The sequence below is a fragment of the Diabrotica virgifera genome, chromosome 6 (genome assembly GCF_917563875.1).
Source record: "Diabrotica virgifera virgifera chromosome 6, PGI_DIABVI_V3a".
Lineage (NCBI taxonomy): Eukaryota > Metazoa > Arthropoda > Insecta > Coleoptera > Chrysomelidae > Diabrotica > Diabrotica virgifera.
In genome coordinates, this window is record NC_065448.1 from 194,903,442 (window position 1) to 194,917,230 (window position 13,789).

At 34.0% G+C, this 13,789-nt stretch overlaps 1 long non-coding RNA gene across 1 annotated transcript; it reads left to right on the forward strand.

Annotated features, from left to right (window-relative positions):
- The first annotated feature begins 8,556 nt into the window (after window positions 1-8,556).
- LOC126886621 (uncharacterized) lies at window positions 8,557-10,563 on the forward strand. The gene is made up of 3 exons (XR_007698720.1): window positions 8,557-8,670; window positions 8,743-8,888; window positions 10,185-10,563. It is a non-coding gene; the product is annotated as an uncharacterized LOC126886621 (long non-coding RNA).
- Window positions 10,564-13,789: the final 3,226 nt, after the last annotated feature.

Genomic DNA, 13,789 nt, shown 5'->3' on the forward strand with positions numbered 1-13,789 from the left:
ATATTCGACCATTCCGCTACTTTTGGGACACCCTACATATCTGACTAGATTATCCTTTTCGAATAGAGACTCTAACTCATTATTGTATCTGCAGCTCCATTCGTTTTGTCATGCCGTCTCTGCAAGGGCCATAATATATCATTCCAAGGATTTTACGTTCCCTCACCAGCAATTTATTTACTTCTCTTTTTGTTAGCATCCATATTTCGCTTCCATAAGCGACTGCTGGTCATATTATGGTCTTATATATCTGGATTTTTGCACCTCGTGAAAGAAGTTTTGACTTCATTAGATGTTGCATTGCAAAGAAAGATCTGTTTCCTGCCATTATTCCCGTTTCAACTTCCCGATCTATTTTATTGTCATTTGTGGTTGTTACTCCTAGATATTTAAATTCTTTAACCACTTCGAATTGTGGTTTAATCCGATATAAATAATATTTAATTCTTAGAGTCTTTTTCTTTGCTGTTGATACGCTTGTGATCCAATCAAATAAATTCTTACATCAGAAAATGAAAATTCGTTTGTTCACAATCACAATGATGATCTTGCTCTAACCATAATATATTATATTCATACATTTCAAGAGATATTTTACCAAATAGTTTGAATGATTCTATTTTGTGTTCGATCATTTGTAACGGGTTGTTACTTATTTTACGTGTTCAGTTCAAATAATTAAATCTTGTCGGTCCACAAAAGAGCGGCCTGAATGTTGAATGACGATATCAGTTGCGTGCATGAGATCGTGTTCAGTGCAAGGTTTCTCCAACAGAAGACGACTAAGTAGATGTGTTTAATCTTGTACCCCACGCATTCACATATGGTCTAGTCATCAGGCAATATACTCCATTCCCCCGTGTTAGTTTTACACTTGTGACACTCCGACTCGCAGATGATTGAGAGTCCTCCACACATGGTAAGGACGATGGCTACCAGACGAAAATTCCTCTTGAGAAGTCAGATGGAGAGAAACAGCTGCTTTCCATTTATCAAGGCGAATTCTTTCTGGTGTATCTTGTAGATCTGCGCCCCATTTTTGGTATACAAGCTTCAGGAAAAAATTTTGTCTGGCCATTCAAGTTTGCCATTTAGTTCCAGACAATGTTCTTTGACTAAAAACGTACGATCCAAAGTAACTTCCAGGTATTTAGTAGAAGTAGGTATATTAAAAACTGTTTCTTTAAACTATGGTTTGTCTTTGTCTAATAACTCTTTGTATAATAAAATGGCATAAAAATGTGAACAAGTGCTTTAGTTCACATCCCAATTTATTAATTTCAGGCTTATCTGTTAAAAAATATGTTGGAATGAAAGACTTTAGACGCGTACTATTATTATTTTACAAATACATATTTCGGTCTTTCCTTTTAGTCCAGAAAGCCACTGCGCATCCGCTAGGAAAAATATTCTGATTCGGATTTTTTACACAATCTTACTCAAAAAGGACTCCTTTTAACAAATTTGCATGTTGCCAGGACCAAAAGGTGGTCAAAAATTTTTTAAACGTTTTTTTTTTCCTAAAATAATTTTTTTGGCAAGGAAAAAAGTTTTTTTAGGTTTTTTGGATCATTCCAAACAGAAAAGGTCTTTAGTGACTTTTCTCTAAAAATGATAGTTTTTGACATATAAGCGATTAAAAATTGAAAATTTGCGAAATCGGCCATTTTTAACCCTCAAAAACTATGTGAAAATCTGAAAATTTGAATGTTGCCAAGGTAGGTAGATATTCTTTAAACATCGATTGATGAAATTCCGAAGAGTTTTTTGCAATTCAATATTCAAAACTCCTTTGTGTTTTAATTGGTAATCAAGCATGCGCGTCACTATTTTCCACCGACAGTATGGTGCAAATGAAAGGAATAAATTCGTTATTTCGTAAACCGGCGACTTTAAGGAAAACTCCCGAAACGGGTCGATTTTTATTTTTAAGTTATGATATTGTGACATATATGGTATACTAGTGACGTCGTCCGTCTGGGCGTGATGACGTAATCGATGATTTTTTTAAATGAGAATAGGGGTCGTGTGGTAGCTCATTTGAAAGGTTCTTCAATTCTCTATTCAGTAATGTAAACATTTACATTTACATAATTATTTATAAGGGTGTCCTTCTCTTTTTTTGTCAAATAATTTAATTTAATAAATATTTTTTGGACACCCTGTAGGTATAAATAATTATGTAAATGTTTATATTACTGAATAGAGAATTGAAGAACCTTTCAAATGAGCTAGCACACGACCCCTATTCTCATTTAAAAAAAATCATCGATTACGTCATCATGTCCAGATGGATGACGTCACTAGTATACCATATATGCCACAATATCATAACTTAAAAATAAAAATAATAATAATAACGAAATAATAATAATAACACTATATGGCGAAACCGACATATTAACACTGAGATGAAGTCAAGAATTTATAAAGCCAGTGTAAGACCAATAATGACATATGCATCAGAAACAAGACCCGATACAGCCACAACACAAAGACTACTGGAAACGGCAGAGATGAGAGTACTGAGAAGAATTACAGGAAATACACTGAGAGATCGAAAGAGGAACGAAGATATTAGAAGACAATGTAACGTACAGTGTATAAACGAATGGACACTAAATAGAAAAAAAAAAGAATGGAAGAACCACATAACCAGAATGGGGGAGACACGTGTGGTCAAAATAGCACGAGATAAATCACCAATCGGCAGAAGAAGTATCGGCCGTTCGCGCAAAAGATGAAGTGACAACCTTCCATAGAGGTATCAATCCGCCAATGAACAAGCAGAATTGCTTATAAAGAGGAAGAAGAAGAAGAAGAAGAAAAATAAAAATCGACCCGTTTCGGTATTTTTCCTTAAAGTAGCCGGTTTACGAAATAACGAATTTATTCCTTTCATTTGCACCATACTGTCGCTGTCGGTGGAAAATAGTGTCGCGCACGCTTGATTAGCAATTAAAAAACAAAGGAGTTTTGAATATTGTATTGCAAAAAACTCTTCGGGATTTCATCAATCGATGTTTAAAGAATATCTACCTACCTTGGCAACATTCAAATTTTCAGTTTTTCACATAGTTTTTGAGGGTTAAAAATGGCCGATTTCGCAATTTTTCAATTTTTAATCGCTTATATGCCAAGAACTATCATTTTTAGAAAAAAGTCGCTAAAGACCTTTTCTGTTTGGAATGATCCAAAAAATCTAAAAAAACTTTTTTCCATGCAAAAAAATTATTTTAGGAAAAAAACAAAAAAAAAACGTTTAAAAAATTTTTGACCACCTTTTGGTCCTGACAACATGCAAAGCAGTTCTTTTTGAGTAAGACTGTGCAAAAAATCCGAATCAGAATATTTTTCCTGGCGGATGCACAGTGGTTTTCTGGACTATTTAAATAAATGGTAAAACACATTTTATCTATAGGTATTCTTAATACCTCAAGTAGATAAGATAGCATTACCGTTTATTTATATACTTAGTCATATTATGGGTAGCAACAGAAAACATTTCACTATGTAAATATTTCAAAGAAATTTGTTTCATATATTAAAACAGTTTATATGACTTAAATAGTTAAGTGCCACTACAATTCAAACAAGTACTTATCCAATAATTAAAACTGACTCACCTCATTAATAGTAATTATAATTCTATAGAAATAAAAGATATGCTAAATACAATAGGTAAATTATTAAATTTAGTAAAAATTATGTAAAAAGTAAAACGACTGCACACCTACTTAGGGCACATATTACGAACAGAACGATACACTTTCCCTTTCCAGCAACTGGTACTCGAAGGAAAGATAGAGGGTAAGAGAAGTCTAGAGCGTAAAAAGATGTCATGCTGCATAATGTTCGTCAATTGAAAGGAATCCATAGTTATGAAAGACTTCGCAATGCTGCGAAAAACAGAATAATTAATCCCAAGTATCTAACATCTCACTTGACAAGACAATGTACGGTGGACGCCTACGGAGAAATACACGGCACCTTAAGAAGAAGAAGAAATACGAAAGGATTCGCACTGAATATATGAAATGATAATGAAAATAGAACGAAACGTGGAATAAGGGAAGCAATACAAATTGAAAAACATCCAAAGATTTAAATACAAGAGATGATGCCCAACTGAGTAAAAACTAAACTTACGTGCATAGAAATCGGCCCACTTAAAAATTTGGCCATTTTTGATGTCTTGTATGTCCTAAACCTGTTGGCCAATTTAAGTGATTTTTTAATATGTTATAGCCTCATTCTTTAACAATATCGCTGTAATAATGTTGTTGCTAAACAGGTAAAATATCTACCGGGTGTACGAATCAAACTGTGTTTTTTTCTCAAAGTTCGCATCACACTGTGGAATATTCTAGGATTTATAAAATACTGAAATTAAAACCCAACTATAGCCTCAGGTTTTCTTAACATTCTGATTTTTGATTCATTCGCTTATGTTGGATAATAAAAAAGTTAGGTCCTTTAACAACTAGACATGTTCTTCATCAATACACGGTGTTTCGAAATAAGTGGGACAAACTTTAAGGGGTAATTCTGCATGAAAAACTAATGACAGTTTGTTATATAAACGTATGTTTGCAAATGTTTCGTTTACGAGATACGGGATGTTGAATTTTTTCTTACAAACGGACGATTTATTTATTGCTCTAAAACCAGTTGAGATATGCAAATGAAATTTGGTAGATTTTAAGAGATAGTTATTGCCGATTGTTTGACATAAAATTAAGAATTTTATATTCACCATTAGCGTGCATACGGGTAGTATGATCGGTTTTCAGCTGTATCATCCATTATCGTACTTTTTACTTCCATTTACCTTAGCAAACCTTAACATCTTCTCCTGTAGGTACATGGTTTCAGCCTTTTGAACCATACTGAAAACATATCCTGATATATTTTCTTTTCGTTCTTCTTGTTAGGTTTTTACTGCATAAGATTGGATGTAATGCTTTTATCATATGTTTCCTTCTCTTATTTTCTTTAGTGTATTTTTATTATCTTTACCGTCTTCATCTACATGTCTATTTGTATTATGTCTTCTATGCCTGAGCGTTTCTCATGTGTCTTCTATAGTCATGTATTATGTTTTTTGTATATTTATATCCAAGCCTCATCTTGTAAATTCATTTATAAATTTGTTTATAATCTTCTTGTAGTGTCTATTCGTTTCGGATGTTGGCAACCATGTTGGCAATCTGTACTTTGCACACTGCTGCTCTGAAATATTTGTGTGTGAAATGTGTGGTGACGATCTGGAAATGTAGAACGTTAGAGACAAAATATAAGAAGTTTACACATACAGAGGTGGTACAGTAATGGCATGGGGTGTAATAATAATCGGTGACAGAACGAACCTTGTTTTTTCCAGACCGCTTCCTTACAGCTCAGTAGTAGGTACTTCGACACTATTCTTCAACCTATCATCGTTCGTCCGTTTGTTGGTGCTGTTGGTCAAAAATTCAACCTCATGCATGATAATGTTCGCCCACATGTCGCACGCCTAGTGACAGACTAGCTTGCCACCAGTATTATTGGTGTTTTGGCTTGGCCAGTACAATCCCCTGACCTGAATCCCATCGAACATGTATGGGACATGCTTCAACAAAGAATTACTCGACATATGGGTAACGTATACACGCCATTTCGTTTCCGAGAGCGTCTGATAGAAAAATGGGCAAACGTATCTCAACAACATAATAGACATAGACAATCTTATGTTGTGTATGAACGACAGATGTAGAGCGGTAATTAACCAGGGTGGACGTCATACTATGTATTAATATTGTATTTGAAGTTATACTTCTTTAGGCGCGTTGGGAGTAAATTTATATGTGCGCGAATTCATCAAAAGTCTTGGTTCTAGGCGCAGCTCCAACGTTATACGGGCTCTGATTGGGTAATTACAATGACCTGTAAACAATTGTTCAATATGTCGGTTATGGGTAAACAAATGTTGTGTATATGTATTAGCTTTTATTGTTGTGAGGACAGAGAAAAAAGCAAGTTTGTAGTGACTTTTTAAATAGTTTTTAAAAGCAACAGGTACGTAATTATTGTAAATGTTTCAGTATTGTAATGAAAAATTACATAGGTACTTACCTATTTGGAAAATATATTATTATGTATCACTTTATCAATCAAATATAGAGTAAAAATTTAAATTTTTAATTATAACGCGGGCACATAAATTTGATACACCCTGTATATTGATTTGTAACTATTTTGTAGAAGGTAGCTTATACGCAGTGGGTTTCTCCTTAATGAGTTTTTCCCTGAAGACTTAAAGACATTTGTAAATACAGTGAACTGAAATGACAATTTATTTCGGATTATAATTTAAAAAGATTGTTTGTTACGGGAAGGTAAAATCCACAGGTAGTTTGTAATTATTAGTTTTTAGAAAAATAAAGGTAGAGAGATTTGGAATTTTAAGTGCGTTTGTTTTAATGCACAAGAGTATTTGTATAATTTCCGGAAAGTGATTCGGATGAGTAGAAGTATTGTTTGAAAGAATACCTGGTTTTTCGAATGAAAAAGGGAAATGTTTCTGATTGGCTTGGCAATTTGGAATGGGAAAAGGGAAGTTTGAATGTGGAGACAGTTTTGGAAAAGAAAGAGGATTTGTGTGGTCGGGATCCGAGAAAGGCAGTCGAAAGTTTTCGCGTATAGTTCAGAAGCAAGTACTAGTGGTTGTTTGATAGTGGAGAGTAGCTGAAAAGTGGAACGAGAGACAAATCAAATTGAGAAGAGAAACCTCTTTGATTCTGTAAAGTCCAAGAGAGTAAGTTACAAGATTTATCGTTATTAAAATTATTTGTGACACCAAGTAAAAAAAAGATACTTGGGTCTCAGGAGATTATTATTGAGAGAAAGAGAGGAGAGAGTTTTGGAGTTTATTGATTGAGTACTGGTCAAAAGCGGCCTGGCTTGTGTTTTGGAGAAATAGTTGCTGGTATGCTGCTGGATTGATGCTGAGAACGGAGAGGGCTTTGATTGGTAGCCTAACATAATCAACAAGGAAGAGCTGTTTGGGTCAAGAGGAGACATCATTGTGTGTGAATCAAAAAGGTCAGTCAATAACTTATGTGATAGATGTTTCTTTATAATCAGAAGGTAGATATTTGCGTAAAAGCATATGAATTAAGGTTCCAACATTTCAATAATTTAATAGGAAGTATAAGTAGTTTTGCAAATACTTAAATTTGTTGTTTAGCTTATTTTATGAATGGTATCAGAAACAAAGCGATAAGTATTTGTTTAAATTAGATTAATTATATGGTAAAAGTTTCATTTGGACAATTATGCCCACAGGATTTAATTGATAAATTTTCAGAGCATTGCTATTGATAATAAAGGTATTTGTATGTGCTTATTTATGATTTTTCTATTTATTTCCTTTCCCTATTTTATCCCGATAAGGATCAACTAAGAGATACTGAAGCCACGAGAAAGTATAAGTATAACCTAAGATAATTTTAGTTAATTTTTATGACAAAAAGGCATCCTGAGATTTTTTATTAATTGTTTATGTATAATTTGCGTCAATTCAATAATTAATTAAATAAATACCCAATGAAAATAAAAGTAATAGAAAGCAGATCATAACAATATGTACCGATCTAGCAGGTAATGCTTTGATTTACATAAATTGATTACCAACATAATTTCTACCAATCTTCATCTAATTTATTGTTTTCTTACTCTGTTTTGTTGTATTTTAATATTTTAATTCCACAAAAATCAAACTAATTTGATTAAATTCAGAACTGTCAAACAGTAAAACGTTCAGTTGGCATATCTTCGCACATGAGAGGTACGTGTAGGTGGCAAAATGAGTAGAGGCTTCGCCTTTAAATTCTAAGCACCCGAATAAACGCGGGTTCGAATCCCAATGCGAGTTTTTATTTTTTATTTTTTTATTTTATTTTATACATTTTATGATTGTAAGTATATTTGTCATATAATTTTTTTTTCAGAAAATGCGTATTTAGTTAAAATTTTTGCCAACAATTATTGTTCAGAAATCATTTCTTTGTGGCATTTTTCAATGTGTTTGTGTGTGTTTTATTCTTTTTTTTTTAATTTTTGGTATGGTTTAAATAAAATTTTTTGGAAAGTAGTAAGTATTAAAATTAGTTTGATATTGAAATAAAATATACATAAACTGTTTAAAGTACATAATAATTTCGTTGGAATCTATAATAGAAGTATAACTTCTTACGTGGGTACAAAGTACACACACATTCTTTTTTTTATTACGACTATATTTTGTGATGACCCAATTTCTTTTAATTATACTTAAATGCAACTAATGCCATCCCCTCTTTGTGAACACACACACTTAAATGCATTCAAGTTATTTTTAACATTTCAACAAATTTTGTTTTATATTAAATACTACTAATCACTACAAATCGATTATTACTAATCCAAAATAATTATTACGTTCCTTTCTAAAAACATTCCTAGACAAATTCGATGTGTGTAGGTATCCATTATATTCAATAAGATAACGTACCTATATCTATCTGATATCATAATCTGTCGATCTGTGTCTCGAAGAACAGATAATTACTTTAGTTTTGATTTTTAGTTGTAGTTATAATTTGTGTTTTGCAGCTTGACCGAAAATGGGGCGATAATAACATACAAAAAGTATGTGTGGATCAAGATTTGTGCTATTCATATTTAGTTTTTTTATTGATTTATTTTTTGTATTTTTTTTAGTTGAAGTCTAAGGAGGTAGTGCATACATTGTCATCTGGATACGCTTTTATTCTTTGTATTGCTTTTTCGTAATTATGTTTTATTAAGACGTAATCGATCTGACTTCGTAATATGTACCTAGCTATTGTAGCTGTCCCTATCTACTGGTAACTATTATTTTATTTTTTTTTATTTGGCAACCCAGATATGCCTGACGTACAATAAATTGTACACCACAAATATCTTTAACTTGATTATCTATGAGGATCATTTTCTTGATAACAGCCTTACAACCTAAACACTTTCAGTATAATAGTAATCAACCATAGGGTGTATAGTAGTTGTGAATTGCTAACTTTGAAATATTTGGCGATCATTTTTGGATTAAGTTTACAGTTTTTATAATTCGGCTGAATTTTGAATGCGATTTGTTAGAAGTAGAGGTATTGGATATTGACAAGAGCTATGCGTCAAGCTCATTTAGTACACACGTTTACGTGAAATTCCCAGGGACATAGCTCTTGTCAAAATTCATTACCTATAAGCATCTATAAGTAAATATTTTGTTTATATGTATGCAAAAAAATATTGTTTTGTGTTTACTTGTAGAAAACAAATATATTTCAAAAACAAAAATGTATACCATTTTTATTCAGTTGCAATGCGAAGGCACAACAATCTTATTCTTCACTTAGAATACGGAACGCAGTCCAGCACTCTGAATCGACGATTTTCGACTCTTATTGGAGTCTCATCGGAGAGACGTAGGCCTGCTGCTCCATAAGTGACCAACAACGAGAGTTTATTCCCCACACCGCAACTGACGTGAATGGATTAGGTGACTAGCGTCATCTGGCAATTGAAAGGCAAAGTTTTCAATCCTAATACCGACATTAATAATATTGAAAAATATTAAAAATATTACTAAAAGATTTTTAAATTGAAAACTTGTTGGTCCATTTCCCTGGTGACACCTCCAAGGCTTCTACAATATGCAAGCCAGATGGATGCTGCAGTGAAGACAAAAGGGAAGGAATTCTACACTATGCAATTCACAACCCCCGTCTGCAGCTTGGTAAAGTTCCAACGGAAAATGGACCTAGTTACTCTATAGGAGTAATACTAATATAAAAATAAAAATGAGAATACGGAGAATACGGAGCGCAGTCCAGCACTCTGAATCGACGATTTTCGACTCTTATTGGAGTCTCATCGGAGAGACGTAGGCCTGCTGCTCCACACTCTAAGTGACTAACAACGAGGGTTTATCCCCCACACCGCAACTGACGTGAATGGATTAGGTGACTAGCGTCATCTGGCAATTGAAATATATTGCAATAAAATATATTTCAATTTAGATTTATAAATTGAATAAAGTATTATTTTGTAACTAGTATTCGGCCATTTGCTTTTAGTGTACAACATATTGTACGATAGGAAAATACCATACTATTTATTTTTAGGGGATTTTCATTGGAGGATGCGCTTAGTATGTTAGAAGAAGATGAACATTGAGTAGCAAATGAAGACATTATTACTTTGATGTCTCCAATAAATGCATGTGATGTCCTAACAGACAAATACTCTGGTGATGAAGATATAATGTTGATGGATAATTTACCTGGGTCGCAATTACAAGCTTCTGCTGAAATAAATATGCAAAATAATGAAGGTGACGCATTATTATCTGATTTCCAAGATAATATTTCATTACCAGAGCCGGGAGAAAAAAGAACAGTGAAGGGTGTAAACAGGGTCGCCACGTAACGAAGGGGCTCAAGGGTTGGTACTCAAGCAGCTCCTTAGGTCCTTGTTTAAATAAATACGACTTCAATCTGATAACATTATACTTTATTTACTGGTATTCAAACTACGAGTATAAACATCAACAATAATTAGTAACGACCTAGCCCAGGCATGTCGCAATCGTCTTTAAATTACTAAATACGGTAATATCTATATCACCAGGGTTATTGTTTATATACACCTTTAAATAATGACATGCATGACTGGTTTGACATAGTTTTAATGCCTCGACAACTAATGGCCACTGGCATGGTGAAGTTGATTTTTGCAATCAGATGCCTAGTGTAATGTGTCGTGTGTGTGTGTGTGTGTGTGTGTGTGTGTGTGTGTGTGTGTGTGTGTGTGTGTGTGTGTGTGTGTGTGTGTGTGTTGAGTATGGTAATTTTTATGTACAGAACCGACATCCGTTTCCAAATAGGCTTATCTCGATTTATTGAAACCTTTATGTACATACCTATGCAGACAATTTAAGGAATACATAATATGATTCTTGAATAAGTGTAAAGATTGGAGTTTCACAGCAAGGTTTGTATAATTTTAAGACGTGAGAGCCTGTATTAATTTTTGTTAGGAACAAGCATTAGTATAATAGATCATTATTTTCTACTCATTTATCCTTAATGGACTCTTCTTCTTCTTCTTGTAAGGAGTATCTCTGTTTCGGATGTTGGCGAAACTCATAACAATCTTTACTTCGCACACTGCTGCTCTGAAAAGATTTGTCATTAATGTATTGAAATACGTACATAGATTTTTCAGCCAGGAAATTCCTCGTCTTCCTGGGCTGCGTTTTTCTTCTACTTTTCCCTGTAAAATTAGTTGCAACAATCCAAATCTCTCGCTATTTTAAGTAAAATTACGTTACGAACCTATTCGAAGACGATAGGAGTAGTTCACCACCCGATATTACTAACTGCGACGGACCCCTAATAACAGGCTCTGAGGTAATAAAAGCCATACAATCATCACAAGATGGCAAAGCGACTGGTCCTGATGAAATTCCAACTGAAATATACAAGTTTATAAATGATAGCAATGTTTTAGAGGCTATAACTTCGTTTTTCAATACCATTTATACCAGCGGACAACTTCCTAATGGCTGGTCTAATTCACTGTTTTTATAGCTCTACCTAAGAAGACAACAGCAAAAACCTGTGCTGATTATAGAACCATCAGTTTGTTAAACCATTTATTGAAAATTTTTCTGAAGGTAATACATGGTCGTATCTAAAATAAATGCGAGGAATACCTGGATGACACACAGTTTGATTTCCGTAACGGGTTTGGAACGAGAGAGGCATTGTTTGGAATGAACGTACTTGCTCAAAGATGTCGAGATTTATCTGTAGACATATACTGTTGTTTTATTGACTTCCAAAGGGCATTTGATCGTGTTAAGCATTCTATATTGATCGAAGCTCTAAAAAACATAGGCTTGGACGGCAGAGATGTTCGAATAATTGCAGATTTATATTGGAATCAAACAACATCAGTTTTAGTAGATGGTGTGGAATCACAGGCTCTTAATATTAAAAGAGGAGTACGGCAGGGATGCCTCTTGTCACCACTGCTTTTCAACGTTTACTCCGAAAGAATTTTCAGAAAAGCTATTTCTGAAAAACAAGAAGGAATACTTGTGAACGGTGAAGTCATCAATAATTTGCGATATGCGGACGATACAGTAATCCTAGCTTCTAGTCAAGAAGATCTGCAAACACTACATGATAGTGTCGTTGAGAGTTGTAGGGAGGCAGATCTGGATCTGAACATACGGAAAACCAAAATACTCGTAATAAGTAAATAGCAGCATATAAAACCGTCTATATATGTAAATAATACCAAACTTGATCAAGTTGATAAAATCGTTTACCTTGGACAGCAACTAAATTGTAATGCAGAAAGTCACGGCGAAATTAGATCTAGGATAGAGCAGGCTAGAGCCGCTTTTAGAAGGATGTCCAAGGTTTTATGTAACAGAGACCTAAAATTGGCATTGAGGATCCGCCTACTTCGCTGCTACGTGTTCTCGGTCTTACTTTACGGTGTGGAGTCCTGGACTGTGAATAAAATCGATCTAAATCGCGTTGAGGCTTTCGAAATGTGGTGCTATAGAAGAATTTTAAAAGTTTCCTGGGTGGAGAAGATTCGAAACTCCACAATACTAGAACGTTTCAGCAAGACTACTGAGATCATAAAAAGCATCAAGCAGAGAAAGCTGGAGTATTTCGGACATGTAATGAGAGGTCCCAAATATAGGTTGCTACAAAATATCATGCAAGGAAAAATAGCAGGCAAACGCAGTACGGGACGAAGAAGAACCTCATTGTTGAAGAACTTGCGAGATTGATATGGTGTTGATACAAGCATGCTATTTAGGGTGGCAGTGAATAAAATTAAGATAGCTATGATGGTAACCAACGTTCTGAAAGGACATGTTACATTAAGAAGAAGAACGTAGAAATAAATAGCAATGGACCTGCACCTTTTGTGTGATATGGTTTTATGGTCGAATAACGAGGATCCCCAAAATTTATACATGGCGCTTTGTAAATAATGATACGTAAAATAAATAAGTAGGTATAGGTCTGGATCCCGCGTATGAAAAAAAAGTTGATTAATAGCAAGCTGAAAATTTGTTAATAGCTTAAGGGTGTCTAGTCGGATAAATTTTGATATATGGGAACACTGGAACAGGGACAGTTTTAATTGTGGAACAGGTTAAAAATTTGGAACGGCCACACCAAGAAAACGGCACATTTATTTTGTCCGACAGAACAGACTTAAACTCTCCGAACAGAGATTAAACTCTCATGCAAAAATCAGACTGCTATTTATCACCTGTCATAATTCCTGTCATTTGACATATTCCACATGTTCCACTCATTAAAATAAAACGCCCATTTGGTGATAAATAGCAGTCTAATTTTTTCATAAGAGTTTAATCTCTGTTCGGAGAGTTTAGGTAAGTCTGTTCTGTCGGACAAAATAAATGTGCCGTTTTCGTGGTGTGACCGTTCCAAATTTTTAACCTGTTCCACAATTAAAACTTCCCCTGTTAGAGTGTTCTCATATATCAAAGTTTATCCGACTAGACACCCTTAAGCTATTAACAAATTTTCAGCTTGCTATTAATCAACTTTTTTTTTCATACGAGGGATCCAGACCTAGTATGGTTCAAGCCAATAATAAAAGCATACTAACACAAGCAAATCTAGACATATTCAACAAGATAACATATTATCTTGTATCATAATCAGGCGAC